This window comes from Anomaloglossus baeobatrachus, chromosome 6, assembly GCF_048569485.1.
Source record: "Anomaloglossus baeobatrachus isolate aAnoBae1 chromosome 6, aAnoBae1.hap1, whole genome shotgun sequence".
NCBI classification, from domain to species: domain Eukaryota; kingdom Metazoa; phylum Chordata; class Amphibia; order Anura; family Aromobatidae; genus Anomaloglossus; species Anomaloglossus baeobatrachus.
In genome coordinates this window covers 110,454,120-110,474,826 of record NC_134358.1, presented here as the reverse complement: position 1 = coordinate 110,474,826, position 20,707 = coordinate 110,454,120, and positions in this window count along the sequence as shown.

Below are 20,707 nucleotides of genomic sequence, written 5' to 3'. Positions count from 1 at the left end.
CTACACACATCCAAATGATAGTGAAATTCTTGCCATACACGGGTAAGGACGTCTGGTGTAACAAAGTGAAAAATGTTTGTGATTCTCTGTTGTAAATGATTAATGTCGTTGATACGTTCAATGTACACATGTTGCTTCACATAATCTCAAAAGTTAAAGTCTAAGGGCGTCAGATCCGGGGATCGTGGAGGCCATGGCTTGACAGAACCTCTGCCTATCCACCGCCGGGGGAATGGTATATCCAGAAACTCACGAACAATGGTGTCGTAGTGTGGAGAAGCACCGTCCTGTTGAAAGATGACACCTTCTGGAAATTGTAGCACTGCATACAATTCCAACATGTGAAGATAGGTATTTGCGTCACATACTGCTCTGCGAAAAAAAATGGGCCTATCACCTTATCATGCATCAGGCCACACCACACTTTCACTTTAGGGGTGTTACGTTTGTACTCAACGTAGGCATGAGGATGTCCAGCAGCCCATATTCAGATATTATGGCGATAAATATGTCCACAGATATGGAAGGTCGCCTCATCGCTAAACACAAACTGCAAAAATCTTGCATCTTTGTCGATCTCATGAAGCATCGTCTGGGTCTATCCGCCGGTTTGATAGCGTGAAACAGACGCAATTTGTACCCCGTAAAACAGAGACGTTTCTTTATCACCTTATGGACTGTAGTCTTGCTAAGGTGTAATTGTCGAGCACATGCATGCACAGATTTTTTAGGGCTCCTTAGGTAGCTACCTCGTATAGCCTCTACAGAGTAATCACTGATTGGTGGCCTACCAGAACAGGGTTTCTCCACCAAACTGCCGGTTTCCTTCAACTGCATATCCCGCCAAGTAATGTTATTCCTATGTGGTGGCGCTTCATTATAAACACGCGGATATTCACGTTTCACTTTGGTTATGGATTAAAATTTAGCGAGCCACAGAACACACTGACCTTTCCCCCCTACCATCCACATCTCGACTGGCATGGCCATGGGCTGCTCCGCTGTATGCACGTCACAATTTTCAGATTTATATTTTTTAAATATTTTGAACACCATATATCGTTTTCTTTACACTTCACAAATACTTGCTAGTTTTTGTTGGTATATGGCATAAAATTCCAATAAAATACAGTTAAGTTTGTAAGTATAATGTGAAAAAAATGCAGAAAAGTTCACATGGTATGAATACTTTTTCAAGGCACTACATATTAGAAATCTGTAGATTTTTTTTATTTATACAATGATTAAACGTTAACATGAACTTAGAAACACTATGATATGTAGGAAATCATACCACAATTTACCACCAGATGCCAGCAGTGTACCACAGCACTCATGATCGTGGTTTCTTACTGTTTCGTCCTCATTACTGATAGTGAATCCAGTTTTTATTAGTAAAATACATTCTAATTATTGTAATTTGTATGTGACACTTAACTTTGCTGCCAAAGGGAATAAATGAAAAACAAAACTCAAACAATGTCCTTATGTCAACCTCCATGCTCCAGCCCGTCTATATGCAGTGGTCACATTCAGCCAGGGCCGGACTGGGACTAAAATTCAGCCCTGGCATTTGGGAGTACACAGGCCCACTTTTCACGTGGTGAATGTGTAATATCTTTGTGCACTTGTATATGTGAGTACTGTATGGCACTATGTGACACTGTATGGCACTATGTTACACTGTATCACTCTATGTCACACTGTATGGCGCTATGTGACACTGTATGGCACTATGTGACACTGTATCACTCTGTCACACTGTATGGCGCTATGTGACACTATGGCACTATGCGAGCACTGTATGGCATCATGTGAGACTGTATGGCACTGTGTGAGTACTGTATGGCATTATGTGAGTAGTGTATGGCACTGTGTGAGTACTGTATGGCACTAGGGGACACTGTATGGCACTATGTGACACTGTATGGCACTATGTGAGTACTGTATGGCACTATGTGACACATTTTTGCAGTGTGTAGCAGACCTTGATGTATTTTCTGCTCTTTGCTTCCCTGATTTGTGGATTGTTCCGCCACATACCTGTGTCCTAATCACTCTACAAGCGCTGCAGTCACTACATGGGATTGTACCTGTGTGGACAGGTCTAGGACTAATATCACTGATATCACACTAATTAGTCCTCGATTAATGACTCCGTGCCCCTCCCCCTACACACACACATTACAATGCACCCCCATTACCCTCACACACACACACACACAGTGCAATGCACCCCCATTACCCACACACATACACAATACAATGCACGCTCCATTACCCCCCCACACACACAATACAATGCACCCCCATTACCCCTCCCCCCCCACACACACACAATACAATGCACCTCCATTACCCCTCCCCCACACACACATACACACAATACAATGCACCCCCATTACACACACACAAACACAGACACACAAATACAATGCATGCTCCATTACCCCCTCCCCACACACAAAATACATTCCCCCCACCATGACCTTCTCCCCCACACACACAATACAATGCACCCCCATTACCCCTCCCCCCACATACACACAATACAATGCACGCTCCATTACCCCCACCACACACACACACACACAAAATACAATGCACCCCCATTACCCCATTTTAACTTTTAACTGCAACAGGAAATATCAAAGGCACACTGTCCCAATGGGGAACTGAACTGTGGGTAGCCAGGAACCACTACCACTGCTGCATAGGCCCGCGTGGCTTCCCCAGCTGCCTGGAGATGGGCTTTCCGAACCAAATGCAGTACATCCCCGGGCTGTAGACTTCCAAGGGGGACAGGGGTTGTGCTGCAGAGTGCACCGTTTCTTCCTGGGGCCGAGCCGTCGGGGGCTCCTCAGCCTCATCGGGAATGGGCTCGGTAGAACGGATCAGCGGAACCGGGAGGGTCTGCGTTGCTTTATCCTGACAGGGTGCTGCCGACGAAACTGGTTTCTCGTGGACCCACACCACCGCTATCATCCTCTGCATCTCCTCCTTCCAACCCAGCTCCTGCTGTATCGATTCGACCCGCACCTGGACACAGAACTGCACCAACTTCCGTTCTAACCAGGCAGCGGTCCCCGGCGGCAAACGGTTCCACTCTGGCTCCTCCACTCCTTCGGCCGGAGCGGGAGCTGCCGCTGCCTCCTCACCTGCCACATCCACGGGCGCCATTCCCGTCACGCCCGGGCGGACTGCCGGAGCCATCATCCTTCATGTGGCAGGCGGGTCACCGCCAGCTGCTACACGGGGAGTCACCACCGGTGTCTAAGGGTCCGCCGCTCCTGCGACCGGAGCGGGAGCTGCATCTTCCTCACCAACTGCTTCCTTCGCGGGTGCCGCCGCTCCTGCGGCGGGTATTGCACTGCCGTCCATATGTGGTACTGACAGCTTCCCGCTTCTCCCCCTCGGTCTCTTGCCGGCACCTCTTCATGCGGCCTGTAAGTTTCGTTTTACGACTTCCGGCCTCGCTTTCCGGCCACAGTCCCAGGGGGCGGGGCTTCGGCTTTCGCGCCCTTTTCGCAGGGAAGAAGACGCTGGGCTGTAATTTTCGCACCCAAAAATGGCGGCAAGATGGCGACTTCTGAAAATTTTGCAACGGATCACCGCTGACTGTCCAACACAAGGCGCACTTCCACAAGGTAAGTGGATGGGTTCTGTTCACAGCGCGAAGTTTCGGGGTGTGCCGCCCTCTTGCCAGCAGCCGCCGCTGCTCGGATCCGGGCCTTCAGGGGTGGTGGCTCAAGGGTCTCCGGACCCGGGGGTCTCGCGGACCCCTGGGTGGGCGTTTTCCAACCGCCTGGTCACGCCCACTGGTGTGTCTATCTTTCCCTAAGGGGGGTGACTAGGGTTTAATGGTTGGCTGTGTGTTTCCTAGTGAGGGAAGGTGTTATGCAGGGGCCTATTTGTGACTTCCTGGTTTTGCCAGGGTGTCACATCTGCTTTCTTTAATGAAGGGTCCTACTGTATTCTTTAACTTTCTAATTGCTTGTATACTTCCTTATGGAATCACAACTAGGGCTTATTTTTGGATTAGGGTTTATATTTTAAGCATACTCTAAACAGCCCCAAAAATCCTATTTGGGCTTATTTTCAGGGTAGTCTTATTTTTGGGGAAACAGGGTATTAGCAAGATTGTCTAATAGTCTAATATGTGTCAGGGTTAGTTTTCATGTCTATCCTTATTTAAATTATGGGAGGTCAGGGATGAATATCGCTATTTGTCCCTTGTATTATGTAAATGGTCCACAGACAAATGATTTTATATATATATCTTTTAATTTGCACCTCCTGTTGAGCCTCATCCCTAAGTATACCACTTTTACAAGTCTTTTTGGTGAAAAAGGTAAACATCAGAGCAGGAGGAGGTGTGTTAGGGGTCCTGTTACCTTAGCCTCCCACCCATTCCATTCTACTTGGAGGCTGAGGGTTTATCGAGGGCGGGAGGAGAAGCGCCTTCAGCTTCATCTGCCTAAGGAACCAAAATACCTTGTAACGGCACTGTCACAGACCACCATCTTGCTTCATGGCAGAAGCAGACCTGCAGATTCAGTTATTGATTAGAAAAGTGTAGGTGACTTTGAACCATGTGCCTTAGCACTTAGTGGCGTGACCCCATTCTGTAGGATTACATGGTCTGCTGCTTTGTGGCAAATTTGCTGTGGTTCCTAAATGCTTCCATTTTTCAGTAATAGCACTCACACTTGACCGTGAGCAGACTGCATGGCTAGATTTTATACACTAAAGCCTGCTTTACATGTTACGATTTCACATACGATATCGTATGCGATCGTAACCGCCCCCATCGTATGTGCGGCACGTTCAATTTTGTTGTATGAGCCGCACAAATGATTAACCCCCCGTCACACGTACTTACCCGTCCATACGACCTCGATGTGGGTGGCGAACGTCCACTTCCTGGAGTGGGAGGGACGTTCGGCGTCACAGCGACGTCACGTGGCAGCCGGCCAATAGAAGCGGAGGGGCGGAGATGAGCGGGCGTAAACATCCCGCCCACCTCCTTCCTTCTGCATTGCTGGCCAGGAGCCGCAGGACGCAGGTAAGATCTGTTCATCGTTCCCGGGGTGTCACACACTGCAATGTGTGCTACCCCGGGTACGATGAACAACTTGACGTTCAATTTATGAGGAATGAACGACGTGCATGCGATCAACGTTTTACCGTTCATTCGCAATCGCACGTAGCTGTTACACACTACAATGTAACTTACGATGCCGGATGTGCGTCACTTACGACGTGACCCTGCCGACACATCGTAAGATATATTGTAGTGTGTAAAGTGGGCTTTATGGCAATGGGACTAAATACAAAACCTGAACTCAGAAATTAAGAGGTGTGTCTGTTGTCCTAATATTTTTGTCCATATGATCTACACTGGAAATCAAAATTAGAGAACAACACACAATTTCCTAAATGTTAATGTCATTGTGTAGTCCTATTTGATTATATCCTAATATGAGTAAACTAGCAGTATTGCTAATTTGCTTCATTATCTGACAAAGCCTATTTAACTGGCAGCCTTACTTTCCAGTTTGCACTAACTGGTATGCCATTCTAAAGTGACTGAAACAGCATGTCATCCAGATGAAGGTCAAAGGGGTGACTCTATGAGCCATAGCAAGAAAATGTTGTCATTCCAAATCTGTAATTTTGAGAATATTGCATCTTTACTACATAATAAAGTTTTTCAAGTCCCTCAAGAAGGCTGGTGGCCCTCGAAAGACAAATGCAAGAGAGGACAGAATAATGTGGAGAATCTCCATGGGTAATCGTTTCAACACTGCAGTGGCAAGTGCTCGGCAGTTCAGCACTGAACAGGGAAAGCATTTGTCTTATCATACAGTGTCACAACGTTTAAGAGCATTTGGACTGAAAGCCCAGTTTGCAGTGACCAAACCTCACATTAGCATAAAGAATTAAAAGGCTAGACTCACCTTTGGCGAGGAGCATGTTGTGTGGACAGAGGAGAAGTGGTCCACACTTCATTTCAATGATGAAAGCAAGTTTAATTTATTTGGGTCTGATGGGAAACATTTTGTTTCTCCACAAACTGGGTAAAGACTGAACCCAAAGTGTGTTATGAAGTCGGTGAAAGGTGGTAGAGGAAGTGTCATGGTTTGGGGAAAGTTTTCTGCAGCAGGAGTTGGACCTCTAATACAGCTACATAACAGAGTGAATACAAGTGTGTATCAGCACCTTTTTCAACAACACATGGTTCCTTACTTGCATTAATCATTCAATGAGCCAGCAATTTTCATGCAGGACAATGCCCCCCTATCACACAGCAAAATGGGTAAAGCAGTTCCTTGAAAGAGAAAACATTGAACAATGAAATGGCCAGCCCAGAGTCCTGATCTAAACCTAATAGAAATCTTTGGAAAATCCTTGGTGACAAAGTTATGGCGAAGAATCCCACAACAGTCAAAGAACTATGGAAGACACTGGAAGAAGAATGGACCAAAATACCACCAGAGCAGTGTGAGAGACTAGTGATGTCCTGTGGTCGCAGATGTGCTGAAGTCACTCAAAGCAAAGGCCTGTACACGTCCTACTGATCGGTGACTGTTGTTACCATCAGAAAATTTAGTTATAATCTTTCTGTGTGCTACAGTCATTGCTGTTCTCTAATTATGATCATCACGTTTTGGGCAAAATAAAGGTTTAATGTTGATATACTTTGGATCTTTTGTAAAACACTGTTCTAGTGGCATGGTGAACCCCTTACAAAAAAACCCTTCAAATGTTGATTAATAGAAGCCAAACAGCTTGTTTTGGATGCATTTTTATTTTGGTTGCATCTGCTTGTTCTACAGTGACTTGCGATTTTTTTTTTTAATTTTTCAACCTTTTGCCACATTTCAGGCTTCAAACATAAAAATTTTAATGTTACAATGAAGAATAAACAACATATGGGACACAATTGTGAAGTTGAACGATATTTATTGATTATTTTAAGTTTTTGTAAAAAATAAAAAACTGAAAATTGGAGCGTGCAACATTATTCGGCCCCTTTACTTTCAGCGCAGCAAATTCACTCGAGACGTTCATTGAAGATCTCTGAATGATCCAATGTTTTCCTAAATGACTGATGATGATAAATATAAGCCACCCGTGTATAATCAAGTCTCCGTATAAATGCACCTGCTCTGTGATAGTCTCAGTGTCCTGTTTAAAGCGCAGATAGCATCATGAAGACCAAGGAACACAACAGGCAGGTCCATGATACTGTTGTGGAGAAGTTTAAAGCTGGATTTGGTTACAAAAAGATTTCCACAACTTTAAACATCCCACTAAGCACTGTGCAAGCGATCATATTGAAATGGAAAGAGTATCATACCACTGCAAATCCACCAAGACCCGGCCGTCCATCCAAACTTTCATCTCAAACAAGGAGAAGACTGATCAGAGATGCAGCCAAGAGGCCCATGATCACTCTGGATGAACTGCAGAGATCTACAGCTGAGGTGGGAGAGTCTGTCCATAGGACAACAATCAGTCGTACACTGCACAAATCTGGCCTTTAAGGAAGAGTGGCAAGAAGAAAGTCATTTCTCAAAGATATCCAGTAAAAGTGTCATTTAAAGTTTGCTACAAGCCACCTCGGAGACACACCAAACATGTGGAAGAAGGACCTCTGGTCAGATGAAACCAAAATCAAACTTTTTGAGCACAATGACAAACGATATGTTTGGTGTAAAAGCAACACAGCTCATCAGCCTGAACACACCATCCCCACTGTCAAAAATGGTGGTGGCAGCATCATGGTTTGGGCCTGGTTTTCTTCAGAAGGGACAGGGAAGATGATTAAAATTGATAGGAAGGTGGATGGAGCCAAATACAGGACCATTCTTGAAGAAAATCTGTTAGAGTCTGCAAAAGACCTGAGACTGGGACGGAGATTTGTCTTCCAACAAGACAATGATCCCAAACATAAAGGAAAATCTACAATGGAATGGTTCACAAATAAATGTATCCAGGTGTTAGAATGGCCAAGTCAAAGTCCAGACCTGAATCCAATCGAGACTCTGTGGAAAACAGCTGTTCACAAATGCTCTCCATCCAAACTCACTCAGCTCGAGCTATTTGCAAAGGAAGAATGGGCAAGAATTTCAGTCTCTCGATGCACAAAACTAATAGACACATACTCCAAGCGACTTGCAGCTGTAATTGCAGCAAAAGGTGGCGCTACAAAGTATTAACTTAAAGGGGCCGAATAATATTGCACGCCCCGATTTTCAGTTATTTATTTTTTAAAAAAGTTTAAAACAAGCAATACATTTCGTTCAACTTCACAATTGTGTCCCACTTGTTGATCCTTTCACAATAACATTAAAATTTTTATCTTTATGTTTGAAGCCTAAAATGTGGGAAAAGGTTGAAAAATTCAAGGGGGCCGAATACTTTCGCAAGGCACTGTAGACATGATTCATGTGCTTATTCGAGAAAAACGGGTTTTGTTTTTTTTTCTAATTTATTAAATGTAGCTTTCACAATTTTCACTATCTTCGAATAGGGACTGAGAAAAGGCGCATTGAGTAAAGGGCTCTTTACACGCAACGACATCGCTATCGAGATGTTGTTGGGGTTACGGAATTCGTGACGCACATCCGGCCTCGTTAGCGACGTTGTTGCTAGTGACACGTACGAGCGACCGCTAATGATGCAAAATACTCACCAAATCGTTGATTGTTGACACGTCGTCCATTTCCCAAATATCGTTGCTGATTTTGGACGCAGGTTGTTCGTCGTTCCTGAGGCAGCACACATCACTACGTGTCACACCCCAGGAACGACGAACAACACCGTACCTTCGTCCTCCGGCAACGAGGTGGGCGTGACTTTCATGTGGCTGCTCTCCGCCCCTCCGCTTCTATTGGACGCCTGCTGTGTGACGTCGCTGTGACGCCGCACGAACCGCCCCCTTAGAAAAGAGGCTGTTTGCCGCCCATAGCGATGTCGCTAGGAAGGTGGAAGATAAGTATGTGTGACGGGTACTAGCAATTTTGTCTGCCACGGGCCCCTTTGAATTTTTCAACCATTTCCCACATTTCAGGCTTCAAACATAAAGATAAATAATTTAAATTTTATGGTGAAGAATCAACAACAAGTGGGACACAATTGTGAAGTTGAATGAAATTTATTGCTTAATTTAAACTTTTATAAAAAATAATAAATTGAAAATTTGGGCGTGTAATATTATTCGGCCCCTTTAAGTTAATACTTTGTAGTGTCACCTTGTACTTCGATTACAGCTGCAAGTCGCTTGGGGTATGTGTCTATCTATTTTACACATCGAGAGACTGAAACTCTTGCCTATTCTTCCTTTGCAAACAGCTCGAGCTCAGTGAGGTTGGATGGAGAGGGTTTGTGAACAGCAGTTTCAGCTGTTTCCACAGATTCTCGATTGGATTCAGGTCTGGACTTTGACTTGGCCATTCTAACACCTGGATACGTTTACTTGTGAACCATTCCATTGTAGATTTTGCTTTATGTTTGGAATCATTGTCTTGTTGGAAGAAAAATCTCCGTCCCAGTCTCAGGTCTTTTGCAGACTCCAACAAGTTTTCTACAGGAATGGTCCTGTATTTGGCTCCATCCATCTTCCCATCAATTTTAACCATCTTCCCTGTGCCTGCTGAAGAAAAGCAGGCCCAAACCATGATGCTGCCACCATCATGTTTGACAGTGGGGATGGTGTGTTCAGGGTGATGAGCTGTGTTGCTTTTATGCCCAACATATCGTTTGGCATTGTGCTAAAAAAGTTTGATTTTGGTTTCATCTGACCAGAACACCTTCTTCCACATGTTTGGTGTGTCTCCCAGGTGGCTTGTGGCAAACTTTAAACAACACTTTTTATGGATATCTTTGAGAAATGGCTTTCTTCTTGCCACTCTTCCATAAAGGCCAGATTTGTACGACTGATTGTTGTCCTATGGACAGATTCTCCCACCTCAGCTGTAGATCTCTGCAGTTAATCCAGAGTGATCATGGGTCTCTTGGCTGCATATCTGATCAGTCTTCTCCTTGTTTGAGATGAAATTTTTGAAGGACGGCTGGGTCTTGTTAGTTTAGCAGTGGTATGATACTCCTTCCATTTCAATATGATCACTTGCACAGTGCTTCTTGGGATGTTTAAAGTTGTGGAAATCTTTTTGTAACTAAATCCGGCTTTAAACTTCTCCACAACAGTATCACAGTTGTGCCTGTTGTGTTCCTTGGTCTTCATGAAGCTATCTGCGCTTTAAACAGAACACTGAGGTTATCTGTTACTTATCCGCGCCGCCATAGCTGCAAGCAGCCTGCTGCGGTTCCTGTTGTGGCCAGGCGCCGGCTGCCATTTTTGGCTGTGCCTCGGGTCGTCCAGCTGGCTGCCTCCGCCTCCACGCCTAAGTGTGGAGAGGCGGCTAGTGCGCATGCAGGCATCGGTGTACCCCAGCCAGAGCTTAAGTCCAGTATTTCTCCTAGTGAGCATGCTCAGCCTGATAGTGCCATTTTTGAGGCTAAGTCCTCGGTTCAGGCTACTGAGCATGCCCCTACACTTAGTGTGAAAAGCCTCTTTGCACAGGTAGTTGGACATTGTGCAGTGTCTAAGTCCTGTGTTGTGCCTACTGAGCATGCTCAGGCAGATAGTCTGATTTCTGAGACTGTTGTTCAGGCTACTGAGCATGCTCAGGCACTTGGTGAATCAGAGGCTAGGTCCGAGAAGGATCTCACTGGGCACGTCTGTGAGGTGGCAGGCCCTGATAGGGCAGAGGGCATCAGGTGTCCTAATGACGTGGCCACTCCGGACTGGCTCGCGGAGGCCCGCCCCTATGATCTGGCACCTCAACATTGGTTGTCAAACGATGATTGCTGAGGTGTTCGGGGCGTGGCTGCCATGAGGTCATCAGTGACATGGCGGTTCCGGATAGGCCGCTGGTGATGTTGCTGATGACATGGCTATTGGATCCTAGTGGTGCCATTGTGGTCCACCCTTGGTTTGGGGCGGACCCAGGTTATAAAAGAGGCTGGAGACAACATGGAGGTGCGCAGTCTTCTCTTATGCTTGTTGTGAGCACACCTCCATGTATAAAGCCCATTGCGGCATAAGCCTTTGTTTGGAAGCGGTAGGTAGGGTTAGGCGTCCGGTGCTTGTCATGCCAAGACACCTGTGGCTCAGCACGTTAGGGTCAGGCGCCGTGCTTCCCTCCTGCCATTTCAGTCTTGCTGCAGCAGCCCAGTGGCGTTAACTGGGCTGCGGCTGCTGCGCCATCTGTCCGGTTGTGCCTCCTACGCGCACGGACAGCATACCCCAGGACCCCTGTGGTGTTAACCGGGAGTTCCTGGTTTGGGTGTGCGGACCCTGTTATCCTCTTCGGCTTCCCAGTCAACACTACTTATGTGACCACCTGGCCTGACGTGTCCTTCACACACGTGGCCAGTCGAGAGGTGACCAGAAACGCTAATTGGAGGACCGCTCGGCCTGACATGTCCTACACACGTGGCCGATAGGGCGCTTTGGCGGACGTCTTCCGGTCAACGCTACCTGGTCACCACCCGGCCTGACGTGTTCCCTGCACACGTGATCGGTGTAGTGCCAGGTACACCAAAATGCTAACTTGGTTGTCATCCAGTCTGACGTGTCCCTACACACGTGAGCGGTACCCAGGTTTCCTGGGTTACCTCAGAGCCACCCAGCTCTGTATTCTCCGCCTAAGCTTTGGGTTGCCAGCAGCTCCTTTGTCATCTGGAGCACGGTGGGCCCCGACTGGCGATTGGGATATTTACCACCTTATCCTGATCTGCCAGTTCCCCCGTAACACTATCACAGAGCAGCTGTATTTATACGGAGACTTGATTACACATAGGTGGCTTATATGTATCATCATCAGTCATTTAGGACCACATTGGATCATTCAGAGATCCTCAATGAACTTCTGGAGTGAGTTTGCTGCACTGAAAGTAAAGGGGCCGAATAATATTGCACGCCCCAATTTTCAGTTTATTATTTTTTACAAAAGTATGAAATAAGCAATAAATTTCATTCAACTTCACAATTGTGTCCCACTGGTTGTTGATTCTTCACCATAACATTACAATTTTTATCTTTATGTTTGAAGCCTGAAACGTGGGAAATGGGTTGAAAAATTCAAGGGGGCCGAATACTTTCACAAGGCACTGAAAGATAGAGAAGGGAACCAACTTCCGTGTCATCCCTTCACATATTACAAGGGACAAAAAGGAGGGACAAACTTAGGCTGCACCAATCACTTAGAGCATGAGACACCTGTTGTAATTCCTTCCATGTGCATTTACTGGCTACCATTTGCACAATGATCATAAAGTCGTAACTGTTTTTTGCATCTATATTTGTTTTTAATTTAATTTCTATGGGCAGCACGGGGGCTCAGTCATTAGCACTGTTGCTTTGCAGCGTTGTGGTCCTAAGGCTATGTGTGCACGTTGCATATTTGCATGCAGTTACGCTGCGATCTGCACTGCAGTGTAACTGCATGCGTCCTGCGTCCCCAGCATAATCTATGAAGATTATGCAGGAGACGTGCACACGTGGTGTCTTAGAGCGCAGCGCTTCGGCTGCTGCCCGAAGCGTGCGTTCTAAGAAGTGACATGTCACTTCTTTCCTGCGCTCTACCTGCAGTCCCCGCTCTGTCTATGGGAGGGGCTACACTCAGAGCGCATGGAAACGGCTTTTTTTTTTCACAACGGACTCTTTCTGCAGCGATTTGAAGCGCACGTGTGCTGTTCAAATCGCTGCAGAAATTTCTGCAGGGACAGAATGCTACGTGCGCACATAGCCTTAATTCTTCTTTTCCGAAGCACAGCATCTGCAAGGAGTTTGTATGTTTTCCCAGTGTTTGCGTGGGTTTTCTCTGAGTTCTCTGGTTTCCTCCCACACTCCACACACATACTGATAGGGAATTTAGATTGTGAGACCCATTGGGAACAGTGATGATAATCTCTTTCAAGTGCTGCAGAATATGATGGTGCTATATAAGCAATGTCTAATAAATATTGATATATTAAAAAGAATGTATCTATCACTACTAATTTTGAACTTTTTATACATTCTTTTTCTATACTTTTAAACACCTCATAAAATCCCATGGCTTTTAGTACCATATTTTTGTTAGAGCAGGCATTCTTGAAACGCGTTGTTTTCAAAATTATTTTTTTTTTATTTTTAAAATCATTGTTCTATATTGTGACAGCTCCTATTTATCGCCAAATTTTTGTGCTTTTATCTCATGTTTATGTTAATATCATTCAAATTTACCTCTATGGCCTAAATATTATCTCTCTGGTATTCAGAATTGCAGAGTACACATCAGCTATATCCTCCTCGTCTTCCATCCGAAATTTAACATGGAGAAAACTAAAGTCATCATCTTTTCCCCATTTTACTGAATTCCTTTACTAGGTTTATTAATCACAAGGTTTCATTAGTCTTAAAGTAACGTTTAATTCCCCGACTGTTGACTTCCAAGTTATAGACTCATGCCCTTGCCACATTGTTACGTCTCCACATCAAAAACATTTCAGATCTGTTTTTTCCTTAACATAAATTCAGCAAAAATCCTGGTGCAGACTTTTATCATTTCCTACCTAGACTATTGTAACACTATCTGTAGTCACCTATCTACAACTCATGCTGCCCTTCAATGCACCATTATCTCTTTTGCGTTGTTAATTCATCAAACTGACAGCTCACCAGCAACCCGTGTAGCGACGCTCCAGGGATCCCTGCCAGGTCAGGTTGCTGGTGGGATCGCTGGAGCGTCGCTTAATGTGACGGTACCTTAAGTGTGCATTATTTTTTTTAATTTACACTATGCTGGATGGTTTATGAAACATGTCTTCAGGGATAGACAAACCCTTAACATTAAAGGGGTATTCCCCTCTCCAAAATCCTATCAGTATATGTACTACATGTAATATTATATTAGCAAATACCTCTAATTAGAAATGTAGTATAGTTTTTCTGACATAGCTATGTCACTTACCTCATGTGCAGAGCATTGCAGCATAGGTATCTGTCGCGGGCGGGGAGGGGACGCTGCGCTCACCCACTGCTCGGGTCCGGCTGCTGCTGCTGCTCGGTCGGTGTCTCGAGCGGTGGGCCGGATCCCGGGGACTCGAGCGGCGCTCCTCGCCCGTGAGTGAAAGGGGGTGGTTTGGTTTAGAGATATTGTCTGTGACGCCACCCACGGTTGTGGTGAGGCTGTGACACCACCGCTGCTCTGGACGGGGATCCCGGGAGCGATGACAGGGAGCAGCTTGGATGTTATTTTCTCCCCTCCGTGGGTGGGGGGTTGGTTGTCCCGGGGCCCGGTGAGGGAGGGATAGCAGGCGGGTTACGGGGCCTGGTAATGTGCAGGGTCGCGGGGGCAGCACTGTGCCGCACGGCACGGTGGTACTCACTCAGCCAATGACGAATGCAAAGTCTCCGGTAAAACAAACGGCTGGATGGACGGGTGCCACAGACGGCTGCGGTAGCTCTCCCGGTAGGTTGGTGGTGACTGCCTTTCCCTGAACCTGTGTTGTGTTCACGGTTCCAATGGCTTCCCACAGGTAACCCGCTCCCCAGCTTGGATGGATGCTGAGGGAGCCCCTTTTGCCCGCAGGCTTTGGCCCTGGGAACTGTAGCCTTGGCGGTGACTGTATTTCCCTTCACGGTTTGAGCTGTTGCCTTCAATCGGGTCTTGACGGCTGGGAAACCCCGGAGGTTCCCTTTGCTAACGAATTTGACCGGTTTTACGGCGACTCCTAGCCTGGTCGGGGTCCGTAAGCCCTGCCGAATGGTGCTGGCTTCTCTTTGCTCCTCGATCCGGTACCGTCGGACCACCGCCCGTCCCCGATCCTTACGGTTCACTCCAATCAGCCTCTCCTGCAGACGGTCACCACCGTCTGCCAACCTTGCTGTATGTGCCCGGGCCACGCACCCGGACACGGTCAGTCTCCTCTACTACCACTTCACTCTCCAAAACTGGTCTGACTTCTCTCCCTTTTTCCCACCTCCAGGACTGTGAACTCCTCGGTGGGCGGGACCAATCACCTGGCCCACCCCCTGGTGTGGACATCAGCCCCTGGAGGGAGGCAACAAGAATTTGTGTTTGACCTAGATGTTCCTAGCCAGGGTGTGGGGTGTGTTGTTGCAGTACCTGTGACTTCCTGGCTTGTCCAGGGCACCACATATCCATGGTTATGACCACGAGTAACTTACTTAATGAGTGGTCGTAACCATGGATACCTAAGCTGCAATGCCCTGCACATCAGGTAAGCGACATGGCTATATCAGTAGAACTATACTACATTTCTAATTAAAGGTATTTGCTATTATTATTATTATTATTATTATTATTATTATCACACTTACTGCATTTTGGGATAGGATCTTGGAGATGGGAATAACACTTTAATGCTGGCTTAAATATACTTAGATTAACCTATTGGTATTTGGTTTAACAACAGCCTAAGAGGGTACTTTTTCTGGGAAGAAAAAAGTAAACAGCGCATCCCAGTGTCAGAAAATCTCTGGGGTTTCAGCTACCGGGGGTGATCACGTTGCAGAAAATGGAAAGCGCCGGTAAAAATGATTTATCTCCCAACTGGAATAATCAAACATGTCAGATGGGAGATAAATCTCCTCCCTCGGTATAGCAAAGTGCCGCTCACCCCCGGAAACCCCCCCTCAACATTGCCTAAAATGGCCGTCGAACGTGTTGCGCACCACCTGCGCGCATCCTCCTGCTCTAATTTCTGCTTCATCTGACATGTCAGATGAGGCGGAAAAGTCGTCCCCAGGTCCAACCAGGTCTATCACTGTCAATCCCCAGTCCCCTCGGTCCCTTCGGTACCTCTTGCAGCATCGTTCCCCCACCACCCCTCTTTCTCCTTGTTGTCAGAAGAAATGCTGGTCGCATGCGCGGACAGCAGCTGTCAGCCAGCTTTGCACGCAGTGACACTAAGCTTACTGCACTCACACTGCCGTGCTGTGGACCCGGGGAGTGTGGGAGTGTGAGTGCAGTATCCTCAGGTCACTGCAGCAACACTCCTTACATGGAGGGCCTGCTCTTCCTGAAAATGGGGAAAGCGTTTTCTGAGCATGCCCCCCATATTCTAAAATGAGGTTACTGCTGGTCACTTTGCCTTCGCTTGGACTGGGGCAGTGTGAGTGCAGTATTCTCAGGTCACTGCAGCCACACTGCTGACATGGAGTGTCTGCTCTTCCAGAAAATGAGGGATACATTCTCTGAGTGTGCCCCCCTATTCTGGAAGGTCCAGAATCATTGTGGGACCTCCAAAATAAATTACGGCAGACCGGATTTTTTTTCTTTTCAATAAATTGGTGAAAGAGGGAATCTGTTCGGAAGTGTTTTTTCAAATAATTTTTTTTGTCATGTTATTTTTTTATTACTGACTGGGTTTGTAATGTCTGGTATCTGACAGACACCGTGACATCACTGCCCTCTGGGCTTGATGCCAGATGACATTACAGCTGGTATGAATCCCATATATTATCCCATTTTCCACCGCACCAGGGCAATGGGATGATCTGGGGCAAAGCGCCAAGATTGACACATCTAATGGATGCACCACTTCTGGGGCGGCTACGGCCTGCTATTTTTAGGCTGGGAAGGGACAAATAACCATATAGCGGGTGCCTTAGAGCTTCGAAGTGGTGCACGGATTCTTCCAAACAGGCCAGGTGCGGTATGGAAGACAGGCAGGAGAGAGGAAAAGGAGTAGATCCAGCACCAAAAATGTATATATAAAATAAACTAACTTTAATTCCATTATTATTAAAACAAAAGGCACTACATATTAAAAAATTGCAGGCATAGAAACACCTGGTGCTTCCGTCGCTCCATACATATGGTGGAACCCCTACAGGCGAGTCTTCCATTCTACCCCACCAATGCGTGCTTATGCAGCCCACTAATTTTACTTTCTCCACTTACGTTCCCTACAGTTTATGCTGCCATACCCCCATTCAGCAACCCTTCACCCCCTGAACGATTTTGGACATTGTCATAGCCTGGCTCCCCGTCCACAGGTCAGTCTCCATTAATCCTTCAATTACTTTATAACTTTTTGCTTATCCACTCTGATCTTGGCTTTACTTCATCTTCTTTTGCTTCACACATATACCTTATAGACTTTTCTCCTCTTTTATCTAATTTTCTTACTAACTACCTTGGTCCCTCTACCTGTCCCTCCCTGTTCTCTCCTGGGCCTTATGACCTTACATACACTAACAACACTCGGACACACAACAGGTTATCTTCACCTATTATCCACACACATACTTTATCTAACATACATCTATACCCCATACTCTGACCACATAATCCTGCTCATCTCCATCCTCATATCAATACTCTCATACAATTATTCCCTCTTGATGACTACTTCGGCTTCTCCTTTGACGCTTTTCCTCTGTTCTCTTTTCAGCCTATTCCCGTCCACTATCTTCCCTCTTTTTCCAATTTTTCCTCTACCCCTTACCCACCATGTCCTTACTTTTTTTGTAGCAAATGTAGTAGTCCTTTGCAACATTTCAATATGAGATTATATCTTTGCATTTATCTAGTCCACTGCTGTAAGGCTATATTACAATATAATGCACTTGCTACTTGTGTATATATTTGTGTACTTTTATTTATTTTTTTATACCTTTTTGTATATTTATTGTACATATTTTTTGTATATCTCTGTGATTTATGTACATATTGTATATATTACACATATTCTGATTCCCATCCTTTATATAGAACAGATAACCTTGACAAAGACCTTGAACAGGTCGAATAGTCGACTATGGATATTCTCTGTGGTGCCGATTCGGAATAAAATGATTCACTATTTGCAGCATTCAAGAACTCGGTGCTGAGGTTATATTTGATGACATTGAGGACATAAGGGTGCTTTACACGCTGCGACATCGCTAATGATATATCGTCGGGGTCACGTCGTTAGTGACGCACATGACAGCTAGCAGCGACGATCAACGATCGCAAAAATGTCAAAAATTGTTGATCGTTGACACGTCGCTCCTTTTCATAATATCGTTGGTGGTGCATGCCGCTGGTTGTTCGTCGTTCCTGTGGCATCACATCGCTATGTGTGACACCGCAGGAACGACGAACATCTGCTTACCTGCGTCCACCGACAATGAGGAAGGAAGGAGATGGGCGGCATGTTCCGGCCGCTCATCTCCGCCCCTCCTCTACTATTGGGCGGCCGCTTAGTGACGTTGCTATGATGCCGAACGGACCTCCCCCTTAAAGGAGAGATTGTTCGGTGTCTCCAGCGACGTCGCTAAGCAGGTATGTGCGTGTGACGCTGCCGTAGCAACATTGTTCGCTACGGCATCGATCACACCCTTGACGAAACAGCGACGTGGGCAGATGCTATCGCGCACGACGTCGCTAGCTATTGCTAGTGATATAACAAGCTGAGAGAACTAGGAGGGAATAGATAACCAATATCATAGGTTTGAAAGAAAATTCTATTCAAACAGGATCAGTTCAAATGTATCAATATAAACTTTATTAAGTATAAAAGACAAATTTAAAAACTTAGAGAGTAATCCAAAGTTATGAGTTGTAGGTAAAGACAGGGAAATAGATGAAAGATTCAGAGCAAAGGCTGTTTAAGTCTGAGCCATCACCATGGGGGATAGAGGTAAAAAACTCAGCCCCAGCATGTGAAACTAAATAATACGATCCTAGTGAAAATACACATGCCAAATACTAAAAGGAGCATGGCTACTTACCCATGGTGAAGCCTAGTCAGACCAACAGCCACTGCATCCCAACGCGTTTCGTAGTCTTCAGGGGACTGCGACATGATGTGTGGTAAGAGGGCTCTATTTATATGTGCCCCAAACAAGTAATAGGTCATGCGCTCATTCAAGCCGCATGGAGGGGCGGAAACTCGTCCGGAGCGTCCATCATCGGGCCGTTCCCGGAAGTGACGCGGGCATAGCAGTGTCGTCACTCTGCGCCCGCCTCATCCCGTTGAGGAAGCCATCATTCAGGATGCTCGAGAGGGGACCGCACCGCGCATGCGTGCCACGGGCGCGGCCATCTTTAAAGAGGGCACTGAGAAGGGCAAAATAGTATCTGGCGATACAGAGTAGGGATATGTTTAGTGCGTAACGCAGCTGGTTTGGGTAAGGATGGGGGAAGCTCAAAGGCATCGGGGATATATAATGGATGGTATGGGAACGATGTATAGAATCCCACAAAGCGGCAAACAGAGGAGGGGGGAGGGGCCAGCAGAGCATCTCCACTCCTACCAATGCTGCGACAGGCATACACTTCACATCTACATAGATGCTTATCATTATGCAAATCGCCCAGAGTTCGCATCCTATCTGCATGCCAGTCACAGTAAGGGCGAGAGGGAGAAGACAAAGTGAGGTGATAACAAAGGCAGATCCCACCCCAGAAATACCGCATATTCAAGCATCAGTCTCCTATAAGTAATAAAAAAGAGGGGAGAGGAAGGGAGATAAAAGAGGGGAAAATTAAGGAGGATAACTAGGAGTCCGGCGTGATGGGACCCACAACTCAAATCCACAATAGTGGACAGAGTCGGAGGGCACAGCAGGCCAGACTTCTGTCTAGTGGAAAGTGTCAAAACCCATATAATATATGTAGATAGAAAAATATCATAATGGTTTCCCAATGAATAAGGATTAATATTTCCACACCCAATTATAATATTTTGTAGCAACAGCTACATGTATACAAGAGGAGAGAGGGGGACAAGGTACAGTAGCTAGCAGGGATCCGGCGTGACGCGAACCACGATCCACCCCCACGGAGTGGAAGTGGAATCGAAGCCCGCGGCAGGCAGTATCCCGGCCAACCAGCACAATATATAAGAGATGTATAATAATAAATATTGCTACACAAAACATCCAATACATATATAGAAGAATTGTCATAAGTTTTTCCGACAATAATGTCCCCATATTTCATGCTTGTGATCCGAGCCGAATATCATATGTCCCAATGAGATGTTACGAAAGAGCCAGAAGAAAAAAGGGATCCCTCTTGATCATAGATGAAAGGAATACACTAACAATAGATAGAAAATAAAACTGGGGTTAAAAACAAATACAAAAAACACACCATTAAAAACAGAGGAGAGAAACCGTTAGCACTAGTATTTTTGTATAGACATTACAAAAAGGGCGCGAAAGACAATTTCTCATTTAGGCCAGATGGTGCCATAGTTCCCAATGTAACAATCTAGCGGCATTCAAGTTTAGCCAATGCTTTTTTATGATTGCCACCTCTTATTCCTAGTTTAAGCCTGTCAATCCCCTCACTTTCAAAGAAGAGGGGTTGGAGGCATGATGTAATTTAAAGTGTCGGGGGATGGTCTTGAGGGACTCGAGATCAGACACCTCCTTTGCAGCAATGATGTCCCTGACATGCTCTCGCACCCGGATGCGGAATTGCCTAGATGTTAATCCTACGTATGTCAATCCGCAACCACATCCAGCTGCGTAGATCACATACTCGGTACTGCAATTAATGAAGTGCCTGATCTCAAAGCTCCTCTTCCCATCCGCCGACACAAACGTTTTTGTCCTTTCAATGTTGCAGCATGACTGGCATGTTCCGCAAGGAAAACATCTCCACCTTGCTGGTCCAACATTGAAAGG